The 9,401-nt window shown below is 41.0% G+C and overlaps 1 pseudogene; it reads left to right on the top strand.

The window, feature by feature from the left end:
• The first annotated feature begins 5,899 nt into the window (after window positions 1-5,899).
• LOC107478059 (ras-related protein RABB1b-like) lies at window positions 5,900-8,492 on the top strand (annotated as a pseudogene).
• Window positions 8,493-9,401: the final 909 nt, after the last annotated feature.

Here is a 9,401-nt window from a genome sequence, read left to right as displayed (position 1 = left end):
AGTTCATGTCATCGGACGGGGCAAATGCTTTTGAAAAAATGAATTTCATTTGTGGTTTGGACCTCGTTAAAACCTCCCGATGTGGGTAAGAAAGAGTGCCCAGTAAGAAAATATACGATTAAATAACTTAAGCAATAAATGAAAGTGAAAAAGGCAAAATATAAAAATCTTGATTTGGTAGGGACCCTCCCAGTTGGGCGTGAGCTTCCCTTCTCCGGGAGTGGGTGGACCGATGTCATTTTGTCGTAAGATGAGGTTTCCTAGTCCGAAGTCTCGTCGTACCGTGCTACCATTGTACCTTAGGCTTATTCTCTGTTTTAGGGCTAGCTCCCATAGGTGTGTTGTGCTCCTGACCTTGTCTGCAAGGTCCCACTCTGCTTCTTTGTTGTTTCCTCCCACGGTTCTGCGCGAACTTTGGTCGTGGCGTGCATCGAGGTCGGTGAGGAAGATGCCTGCCGCGTCTCAGTATCTCTTGCAGAGGGCCGAGCTGGTGTTCTCACACTCTATCGTGACTTCCCGATCTCCGTGTATTGTGCCGATAGTGCAGTCGTCAGCTTGGAACTTCATGAGTAAGAATTTGGTGAAGATGACCGCCGAGAGTTCGTTAATGGTCTTTCTTTCGATGATGATGTTGTAGGCGGTGGAGTCCTTGAGGACGACAAATTCGGAGAGGATGGTCTTTCTTTGGTTCCCGGCTCCGATGGTGAGGGGAAGTGTGATGGAGCTGTCCGGTTGAGGGAAGTTATCCTCGAACCCGGTTACCCCATTACGGTGGGTTTGTAGGTTTTCGTTTCGGAGCCCGAGTTTGTCGAAGGCTCCCCTGAAGAGGATGTTAGAATCCGCTCCAGTGTTAACCAGTATCCTTTTGACCAGCCCTGTCCCGACCTTTGCCGAGATGACGAACGGGGCGTCTTCTGCTGAGGTGTCGTGTTGGCAATCTTCGGGGGAAAACGTGATTACTTCTGCAGTGGAGGGGGTCGGGGCTTGGTTCCTGGCGGACAAGATTTTTAGGTCCTTCTTCAACGCTGATTTTGATTTTCCTGGCGCATCTTTTTCGGTGATAACATTTACGACTATGGTGGGATCCGTTTCTGGACTCTCCTGGGGTGTTTGTCATGCCGTCCTTGGGTTACGTCCTTCGCGTTCTGGTGATCTGTCCCTTTCTATACGTTTAGGCTCTCTGATGATTTTGGCGAACTCGGGGAGTTTGCCGTCTCGGATGTCTTCTTCGAGGGCATCCTTTGGGTCAAAACAGTCTTAGGTTTTATGTCCTTATCCTCGGTGGTAGTCGCAGTACAGGCTCCTGTTGCCGCCCGTTCACTCCTTTAGTTGTCGAGCCTTTGAGTGGATGCCCCGCTCCGCTATTTGGTGGTAGATTTCTGTAATGGGGGCTAGCAGAGGGGTGTAGTTCAAGAATATTTCGACCCTTGGTGGTCGGTTGGTGTTTGCCGGCTTGGGTGTTCTTTTAGAGTTTCCCTTGGCGGCAGGTTATGTCGTGCTACCGTATTGCCGTGCTGCCGTTTGTTGGCGGCCACGACTTGGCTCACTTCCTCGTCGTTTATATACTCTCTTGCTACACTCTGGATCTCATGCATTGTCCATACTGGCTTTGTGGTGAGGTGTTTTCGGAAGTCTTCATTCATGAGGCTGTTGATGCGTGTTTTTGGAAAATGAATTCCAAACACAAAACTCACCAGCAAGTGTACCGGGTCGCATCAAGTAGTAATAACTCACAAGAGTGAGGTCGATCCCACAGGGATTGATGGATCAAGCAATATTAGTGGGTGATTAGTTTAGTCAAGCTAACATTGATGAGTTGAAGTGAAATTGAAGCAACAGAAAGTAAATTGCAATGAATTGTAAATTGCAGTAAGTAAAGTGGACAGAAATTTAAAGAGCAAAAAATGTAAATTGCATCAAATGTATAGGGACTTGGGTGCAGGGAATTAAAGAAAGCAATAAAGCTGAACTTAGAGAACAAGCAACTGGAAATCTAAATTGTAGGAAAAATAAAGGGGTGTGGGTGCTGGGAATTAAAACAGAACTGAAAGATGTAAAGTGCAATGAATTAAAGAGCTATCAGATGAGAAAATTCAGCAACAAGTCAATTCAATACCAAAATAGAGATGTAGAAGTGCAGAAGAATCAAAACTCAAGACAATTGCAGGAATTGTAAATCAAGATCACAGCAATCTCAAATGGAAAATTTCAGAAAAAGAAATTGGAGTAGAGGATTGTAGAAATTGAAATTGAAATTGTAGAAGAAGAAATGAAACAGAAAGCATGACTCAGATTTTTGATCTTTCAATTCTCAAATTCAAAAACTAAAACTAAAAGAGAGAGCTCTCTACTCCTAATGCTCCCTAGTGGAGCCAGCCTCCTTTCTAAAATGAAAATGATGCCTTATATAAGCTTTACAAAATGAAAATAAAAAATCAAATTGAAATTGAAAACAAATTACAATTCAAATAAAATTCCTAATCTAGCTTGTTCTTGTGCTTTGAAGTGATGTCAATGGTTTTTTAAGTTGGTGAAGAATTGGATCCAAATTTGTTTTTGAGTAAAAAAAATGGAAATTGGACCAAGACCACCTTCCAGGGGCATGCTCGGTTAAAAAAGAGAGCGCAGCGCTCCCTTTGCCTAGTGTGCCTTCAATTTTGTTCGTGCCAGACCCATTTCCTTTTGATGCATAGCGCTCGGTTAAAAGAACCAATACAACGCTCCTTTTGCCTTGTGAGGAAGCCTTGGCCTTGCCAAATTGGTGCTCATTTCCTTGGCAAAACAAAAGGGTAGCGCTCAGTGAATTGAAAGAGCGCAACATCCCTTTGTGTTGGTGGAGCTCCCGTGTTCGAATCTTGGTGGTTGCACTCTTGCCTTGTTTTTGTTTTGGTGAGAGCCCGATAAAGTTAACTAAGTTAACTTAGCGCTCTCTCTTTGAGCGCTGATGCCTTGGCCTTGCTTGAGCCTTGCCCCCTCTTTGAGCCTTGGTGTGAGCACTTGCTTGGTTGGTTTTTGGTCCTTAAAGATACCTTTCACTTGTGCTTCAATTTTGTGCCAAATATAGATTGCTATATATCTTTGGAAAGCTCTGAATGTCAGATTTCCAACGCAACTAGAAGCGCATCAATTGGACATCTATAGCTCAAGTTATGGCCCTTTGAAGGAGGCATGGTCGTGCTATTTGGAGGCCGCTGAAAGCGTAGCGCTCAAAGCGTAGCGCTTGTTAAAAAATGTAGCGCTTAGAGAAGGAGCGCTGCGCTCACTAAGTTAACGCAGCGCTATGGGCACTGGTTGGAGGCCAAATTTTGCGTCAGCTTTTGAGGCCCATCCTTGAGGTTCACCCCATACTATTATATATTCTTGGAAAGTTCTGAATGTCTACTTTCCAATGCAATTGAGAGCACATCATTCCAAGCTCTACAGATCAAGTTATTCTCCTTGGAAGGTGAAGAGGTCAGCTGGCCTTACTGTAGGTTGATTCCATGTTCATCTATGCACTTTCGGGGCAGTTTTATCCCTCAGATTTAGTGTCCACCATGTAGTGCCATATATGCTTGGAAAGCTCTAGATGTCTACTTTTCAATGCTACTAGAATCACCTCATTTGGAGTTATGTAGATCAAATTATTCTTGTTGGAATGTGAAGAGGTCAGGGTTGCAAATCCTCTTTGCTTAACTCATAGGCCTCTTTGAGTTTGTTTCCAACTCTTTTGCCACCATGGGAGTATGATTCTTCTTTTTAGTGCTTTTATTGCTTCTTCTTCTATTATTTCTGGCAAAGTTTATAAAATTAAAAGATCAAAGAAGTATACCATTTAAGCACAAAAGCATGCAATATTTAAGCACTAATTATCAATTTCTTGTATGAAAAAGCATAGAAAAACATGACATGATGACATGTCATCAGCCGTTAGTCAAATAGAAACTCACGACTGAATCCATGAGTCCGTCGACCGTTAGACACTCGTCATTGAACTTGTCGAGGTATTTCCTTGTGGATTCGTCCTGCCTTTGGGTGATGCCAAGTAAGCTGATGGGGGTGTTTGGCTTTGGTGAGTCGGGTGGTGAATTGGGCCATAAATTTTCTCGAGATACCGTGAAAGTTGGCTATGGAGTCGTGCGGGAGGGCGTTAAACCACTTGATTGCAGGTCCAGCCAGAGTAACCGGGAAGGCCCTACATCGGACCGCGTCGCGCGGCCCCTTCCAAGTTCATCCTGGCCTCGAAGGTCGTTAGGTGTTCCTAGGGATCCTTGGTTCCATCGTATTTCATGTCCGTGGGCTTGTCGAAGCCCTTCGGGAGTTTGGCTATCAGGATTCTTTCTGTGAAAGGGGTGGCTCCCATTATCACGTGTTCGCTCTTCTTGCGTTTGGCTTCCCGGTGATGTCGTCGGTCGTCCTCTTCACGCCGGTGCTCTGGGTCTCGGGAGACGCTACGATCGTGTTTTTTGCTGCGTCGCCGTTCAGGTGACCTGTTGTGTCTAGCTTCGTGGCGGGATCGGGTTTTAGAGGTCGCGTGGCTTCCGTGTTCCGGGTGACACCGTTCTTTGGTCGCTACGCGGCCCTCGAGGTTTTGCATCCAGAGGCAGAGGTCTTGAATTATCTGGATCGCTTTTTTCCCCCAAGCCGTCAGGGGCTCGGGGTTCATGCTGTGGACGACCGTCCCCCTTTGATTGTTGCTGGGGCGGTGTTGGCTGGCGCATAGCACTTGTTACTCTTTGGTGAGTGGGAGGAATGGTTTCCCAACCTTGGGGGTTGGGGTTCCTGTGTGTGTGTGGTGAGAGACTGGGGATTGCTCTTCGGGAATATCCGCCATGTCGTCACGATGTTGCAAGTTTCCCACAGACGGCGCCAATGTACAAGATGTCTCTGGTACGGGTTGAGAGATGGATCGGGAACTTGCGGGTCGAGGCGGATGCCGGATTATCTGACTGGAGCAATGGGGGTGATACCTGCAAAGACACTCCGACGCTCAAGTCAAAATGGATCAAAGAGGTATAAGGTGTATGAGGTGAATGACATACCTGAGGGGAGCCCCAGGCCCCCCTTTATATAAGTGATGGTAATTATCTTATCTTATCTTATTTGGTTAAGATAATGGAGGTATTTGAATTTGATTGTTGGTTAGAAGTTCTAGTGGGCCTGTTCCGGACCTTCTAGAAGGACGAAATGGGTCGGACCCGGGTAACCGGGTTCGGAGACCGTTTCGGGTGTAGAATCCATAGGCCGGATCCGTAACAGTTGCCCCCTGAGCTAGAGAGTGAGGGTGCTCGGTCTCATCGCTGGAGGAACCTTTTTCTCGCTGTTGTGGTTTGCCAAGGAGATCGTTGTTTGGTTTTCCCGGTCGAAGTCGGAGATTTGGGGAGTTCCTGGCCGTTTCATGGTCAGACGAAGAGCGCGTTGTTTGGGCGACTCATCACATGCCGGGTTTGATGACCGTTTCGAGAAAGGGACTGGAAATCAGGTTTGAAACATATTTAAAAAGATAAAATATAAACTTTTATTTTTAAATAGTTATCTTTTTAATTTTTTTTGGTCTCATTTATAAAATAAATAATAAAAAATTATACTTATTTTTTAAAATGAAATTCAAAATTAAAAAAATAAATAGTAAAAAAAATTAGAAAATTGCAAGAGATGTTCCCATACTCGCACGTGACGCGCCTTCCCTTGTTTGTTTTCTTTTAAAACCCCATTTATCGCACATTCCCATTCTCTCTTTCTCCTTCGTGTCAACCACCGTTTCTTCTTCTTTTTCGGCGCCATGTCTTACGATTATCTCTTCAAGTACATCATCATCGGCGACACAGGTCCTATTCTCTCTCTCTCTCTCTCAAATTCCTTTTTCCCTTCTCTTTTATCCATTTCCGTGTTTGATTTTCTCTTATTCATTGTTTTTATACCCGTCCATGATCTCACCATTGGCGTTGAGTTTGGTGCTCGCATGGTCACCATCGATTCCCGACCCATCAAGCTTCAGATATGGGACACTGTTAGTTCTCTCTCTCTTATTTTTGTGGTTATTTCTGTAAGTTAATTAATAATTATGCTTTTCTTTATTCCTTTTTTGTTCTTGTCGTACTTGAAATTACTAGTTGAGAACTGATGTTACATATTTTGCAGTAGGACACTGGAATTGATTTTAATCGTTTCTGGAACTTATGATTAGGAACAAGGGTCTGTATTTGTTCATATCTTTTGAGGTATTGAATTTGTTTAGGTTAAAAATGCTATTAGGGTTTGTTTGGTTACTGTCTTTGTTTTCGATGTTTCTGATTTTGCGAAGGAAATGGCAAAAACATAGAAGATGAATACATGATTTTATTGTTTTTATGTTTTTTCACAAAATACATAAAATAGGAAACATGGAAAAAGAAAATGAAAATAATATAATATAAACTAAAGAGTGATTCAGAATGAAGTTACCTTAAAGTTGTAGTTAGTTTTTGATACTTTTTTTTTTGTATATTTCTTTTAGCATGAATGGATATGATTAGAAGTATCATTAATGCATTTCAGCAAGATATTCCTTAATTTTTTTTGATTTAGCCTAGGAAAACTAGATACATAAATAATATTTGACCTGTTTGGTATAGCATCAAACATTTGATCCACAGTCTGGCATTGCCAGGTATGATTGAATCAATATAGTAAGAATGTATTAATTGCTCTGCTTGATCGTGACATTAATTCATATTTGTAGAATCCAAATACACAATATAAGGTGGCACAGTTGTTTTTTAGCTTTGGGGATATATAGAATTCTTAGTCATAACTTGTTTCCAAGTCTCTTCTTTTATGTTATGGTATTCAACAATAGTACATGAACATTGATGCATAATACATTGTTTAACCGTAGGCTGGGCAAGAGTCATTTAGATCCATTACTAGATCTTACTACAGAGGAGCAGCGGGAGCACTTCTAGTTTATGACATTACTAGGTGGGTGATGCTTTATGAATTGTCTCAGCATGACTAATGCCAAATGTTATATGATATGACTCTTCAAAATGAACACAAGTTTCTTCTTGTTTTCCATTTTTGTGAATGCTAACTCATAACTTTCAAGTGATCTGAGAATTGAGATGTTGGTAATGAATGTGACAAATGCGAAATGCTGTCCAGTTACTTCTTATACCTTTTCTGGCAGCTGCCTGAAGCATTGTTATTGTCTTACTCTCGAGTGTTGATCATTTGAGTTTAATATAGTTTTGATTTTTAAGCCACCTTATGTAATTTTTTGTTTTTAGATAGCTCATGCAAGGGGCTCTAATCCTGCTTTACAACATGTTTTCATGGTCAGTACGGTTTTCCTCCATTTATGCATTTATGCAGTGCAATTTTCTTCAATACAAAGTAATGTGTCCCAACCTCTTCCGTGTATTTTTCTGGATTGCAGTGGTCTGATGTGTTACCTAAATATGAGGTTGATCCTTTTCATAAATCTTTCCTTCAACTGACAACAAGAAGGGTTTGTTTGTTGATTAGGAGAGAGACTTTTAATCATTTAGCAAGTTGGCTGGAAGATGCTCGGCAGCATGCCAATCCTAACATGACAATCATGCTGATAGAAGTGTGATCTTTCTCACCGAAGGGCAGTGAGCAAAGAGGAGGGTGAGCAATTTGCAAAGGAAAATGGACTTCTGTTCTTGGAAGCTTCTGCCAGGACAGCTCAAAATGTGGAAGAGGTGATTTATCCCAATTAATAGCACGACAAGACCCTAAATTCACAACATATCCTGTATGCTACGTTGCCCCATGGATAATGTGATTTTTTCATTGTTCTATATTCTGCAGGCCTTCATAAAGACTGCTACAAAGATTCTCCAGAATATTCAAGAAGGTGTCGTTGATGTGTCCAATGAGGTAACTGTCCTGTAAAAAGCTGTTGCACTATCTCAAGTGCCAAATTTTTGGTCCACATACACACACACATGTATTTACGTGAACCTTAAAATTATTTAAACCTGTTTTATTCCCCAAATGTGAAAAGGAAAATTTTCTGCTGCCATGTGTGGTCCGTTGACTAAAATTAGCAATGAATATGTATTGTTATTGCAGTCATTTGGTATAAAACAAGCGAATGTACGTCCCCAAGGTCAACCCGGTGGAAGAGATGGAACTGTTAGTACTGGAGGTGGCTGTTGCAGCTGATTATGAGAAACTCAAACTCTGTGTAATTAGGGGTGTGCTCTATGTGTAATTAGGGGTGTGCATGGCCCGGCCCGACCTCGAACACTTTAGGGGCTAATTTGGTGTGATTTCACCGGGTCTAGGGTCGGGTAAGGGTCTCAAAAATAGACTCGGTCATTATTTCGGGTTGGGTTTGGGCCATGGCTCAGGTCATCCGAACTCGGTCCAGTGGCCCGATCATATACACAATTAATATTGTGTTATTAGCGATGGATGATGGCTATTCTTATGTGGAATTTAAGTATTATAAACTTTAATATTTTGTGTTATTAGTTATTATAAGACTATAAGTTAATGTTTTATGTTTAAAATATATAAGATTTTAGACTAATACATAATAGGTGTATTCTATGGTGGCCACAAGTTTTGGTGCCTATGGTGGTTATGGACTTCACAAAATGATATTTTCAACCAAATAAAATAAAAAATAAAAAATTGAAGCACGTTTCAGCTCTATTAATAAATAATGACATGTTTATGAGTGTAAATAAAAGAAAAAAATTAGACCATTTATCATATTTCTTCGACAAAAAAAATGATCTATCGTTTTCTCTTGTAAGTATTTTTAGATACTATCATTTTTTAAATTTTGGGCATTGGTAGCGACTCCATTTCCGATGACGAGAGAAAACGATAGATCATTTTTTTTTGTCAAGAAATATGATAAATGGTCTAATTTTTTTCTTTTATTTACACTCATAAACATGTCATTATTTATTAATAGAGCTGAAACATGCTTTAATTTTTTTATTTTATTTGGTTGAAAATATCATTTTGTGAAGTCCATAGCCACCATAGGCACCAAAACTTGTGGCCACCATAGACTACACTTACATAATATTGTGTTATTTGTATTGATTTAAATATTTGGTGTTATTAGAAAATATTAGTATTGATTATGGTTATGCTTTATTTTAGAGAAGAGTTGGTTATTGTTATATTTTTTTAAATGAATTTTACCATGTCAAATAATGGTTGGAGTCCTGGAAATTTGGATATTTTCACATGCTAGCTTATAAGAAGGTATCAAGGTAATATAATGTTAACGTCTCGGTTTTTCTTCGGTATAATCGTGGTTCGAAAGTGTATAAGTTTCATCGAGTTTAGGACCGAATTTGGGTCTAATAAATAGGTCTGGTATATATTTTGGGTCGGATCTGGATCACATCGAACCTAGTTTTACCCGGTCCATACACATCCTTATGTGTAAT

The sequence above is a fragment of the Arachis duranensis genome, chromosome 3, assembly GCF_000817695.3.
Source record: "Arachis duranensis cultivar V14167 chromosome 3, aradu.V14167.gnm2.J7QH, whole genome shotgun sequence".
NCBI lineage: Eukaryota > Viridiplantae > Streptophyta > Magnoliopsida > Fabales > Fabaceae > Arachis > Arachis duranensis.
The sequence above is the reverse complement of the archived record's forward strand: the minus strand, read 5'-3'. Positions and strand labels throughout refer to the sequence as shown.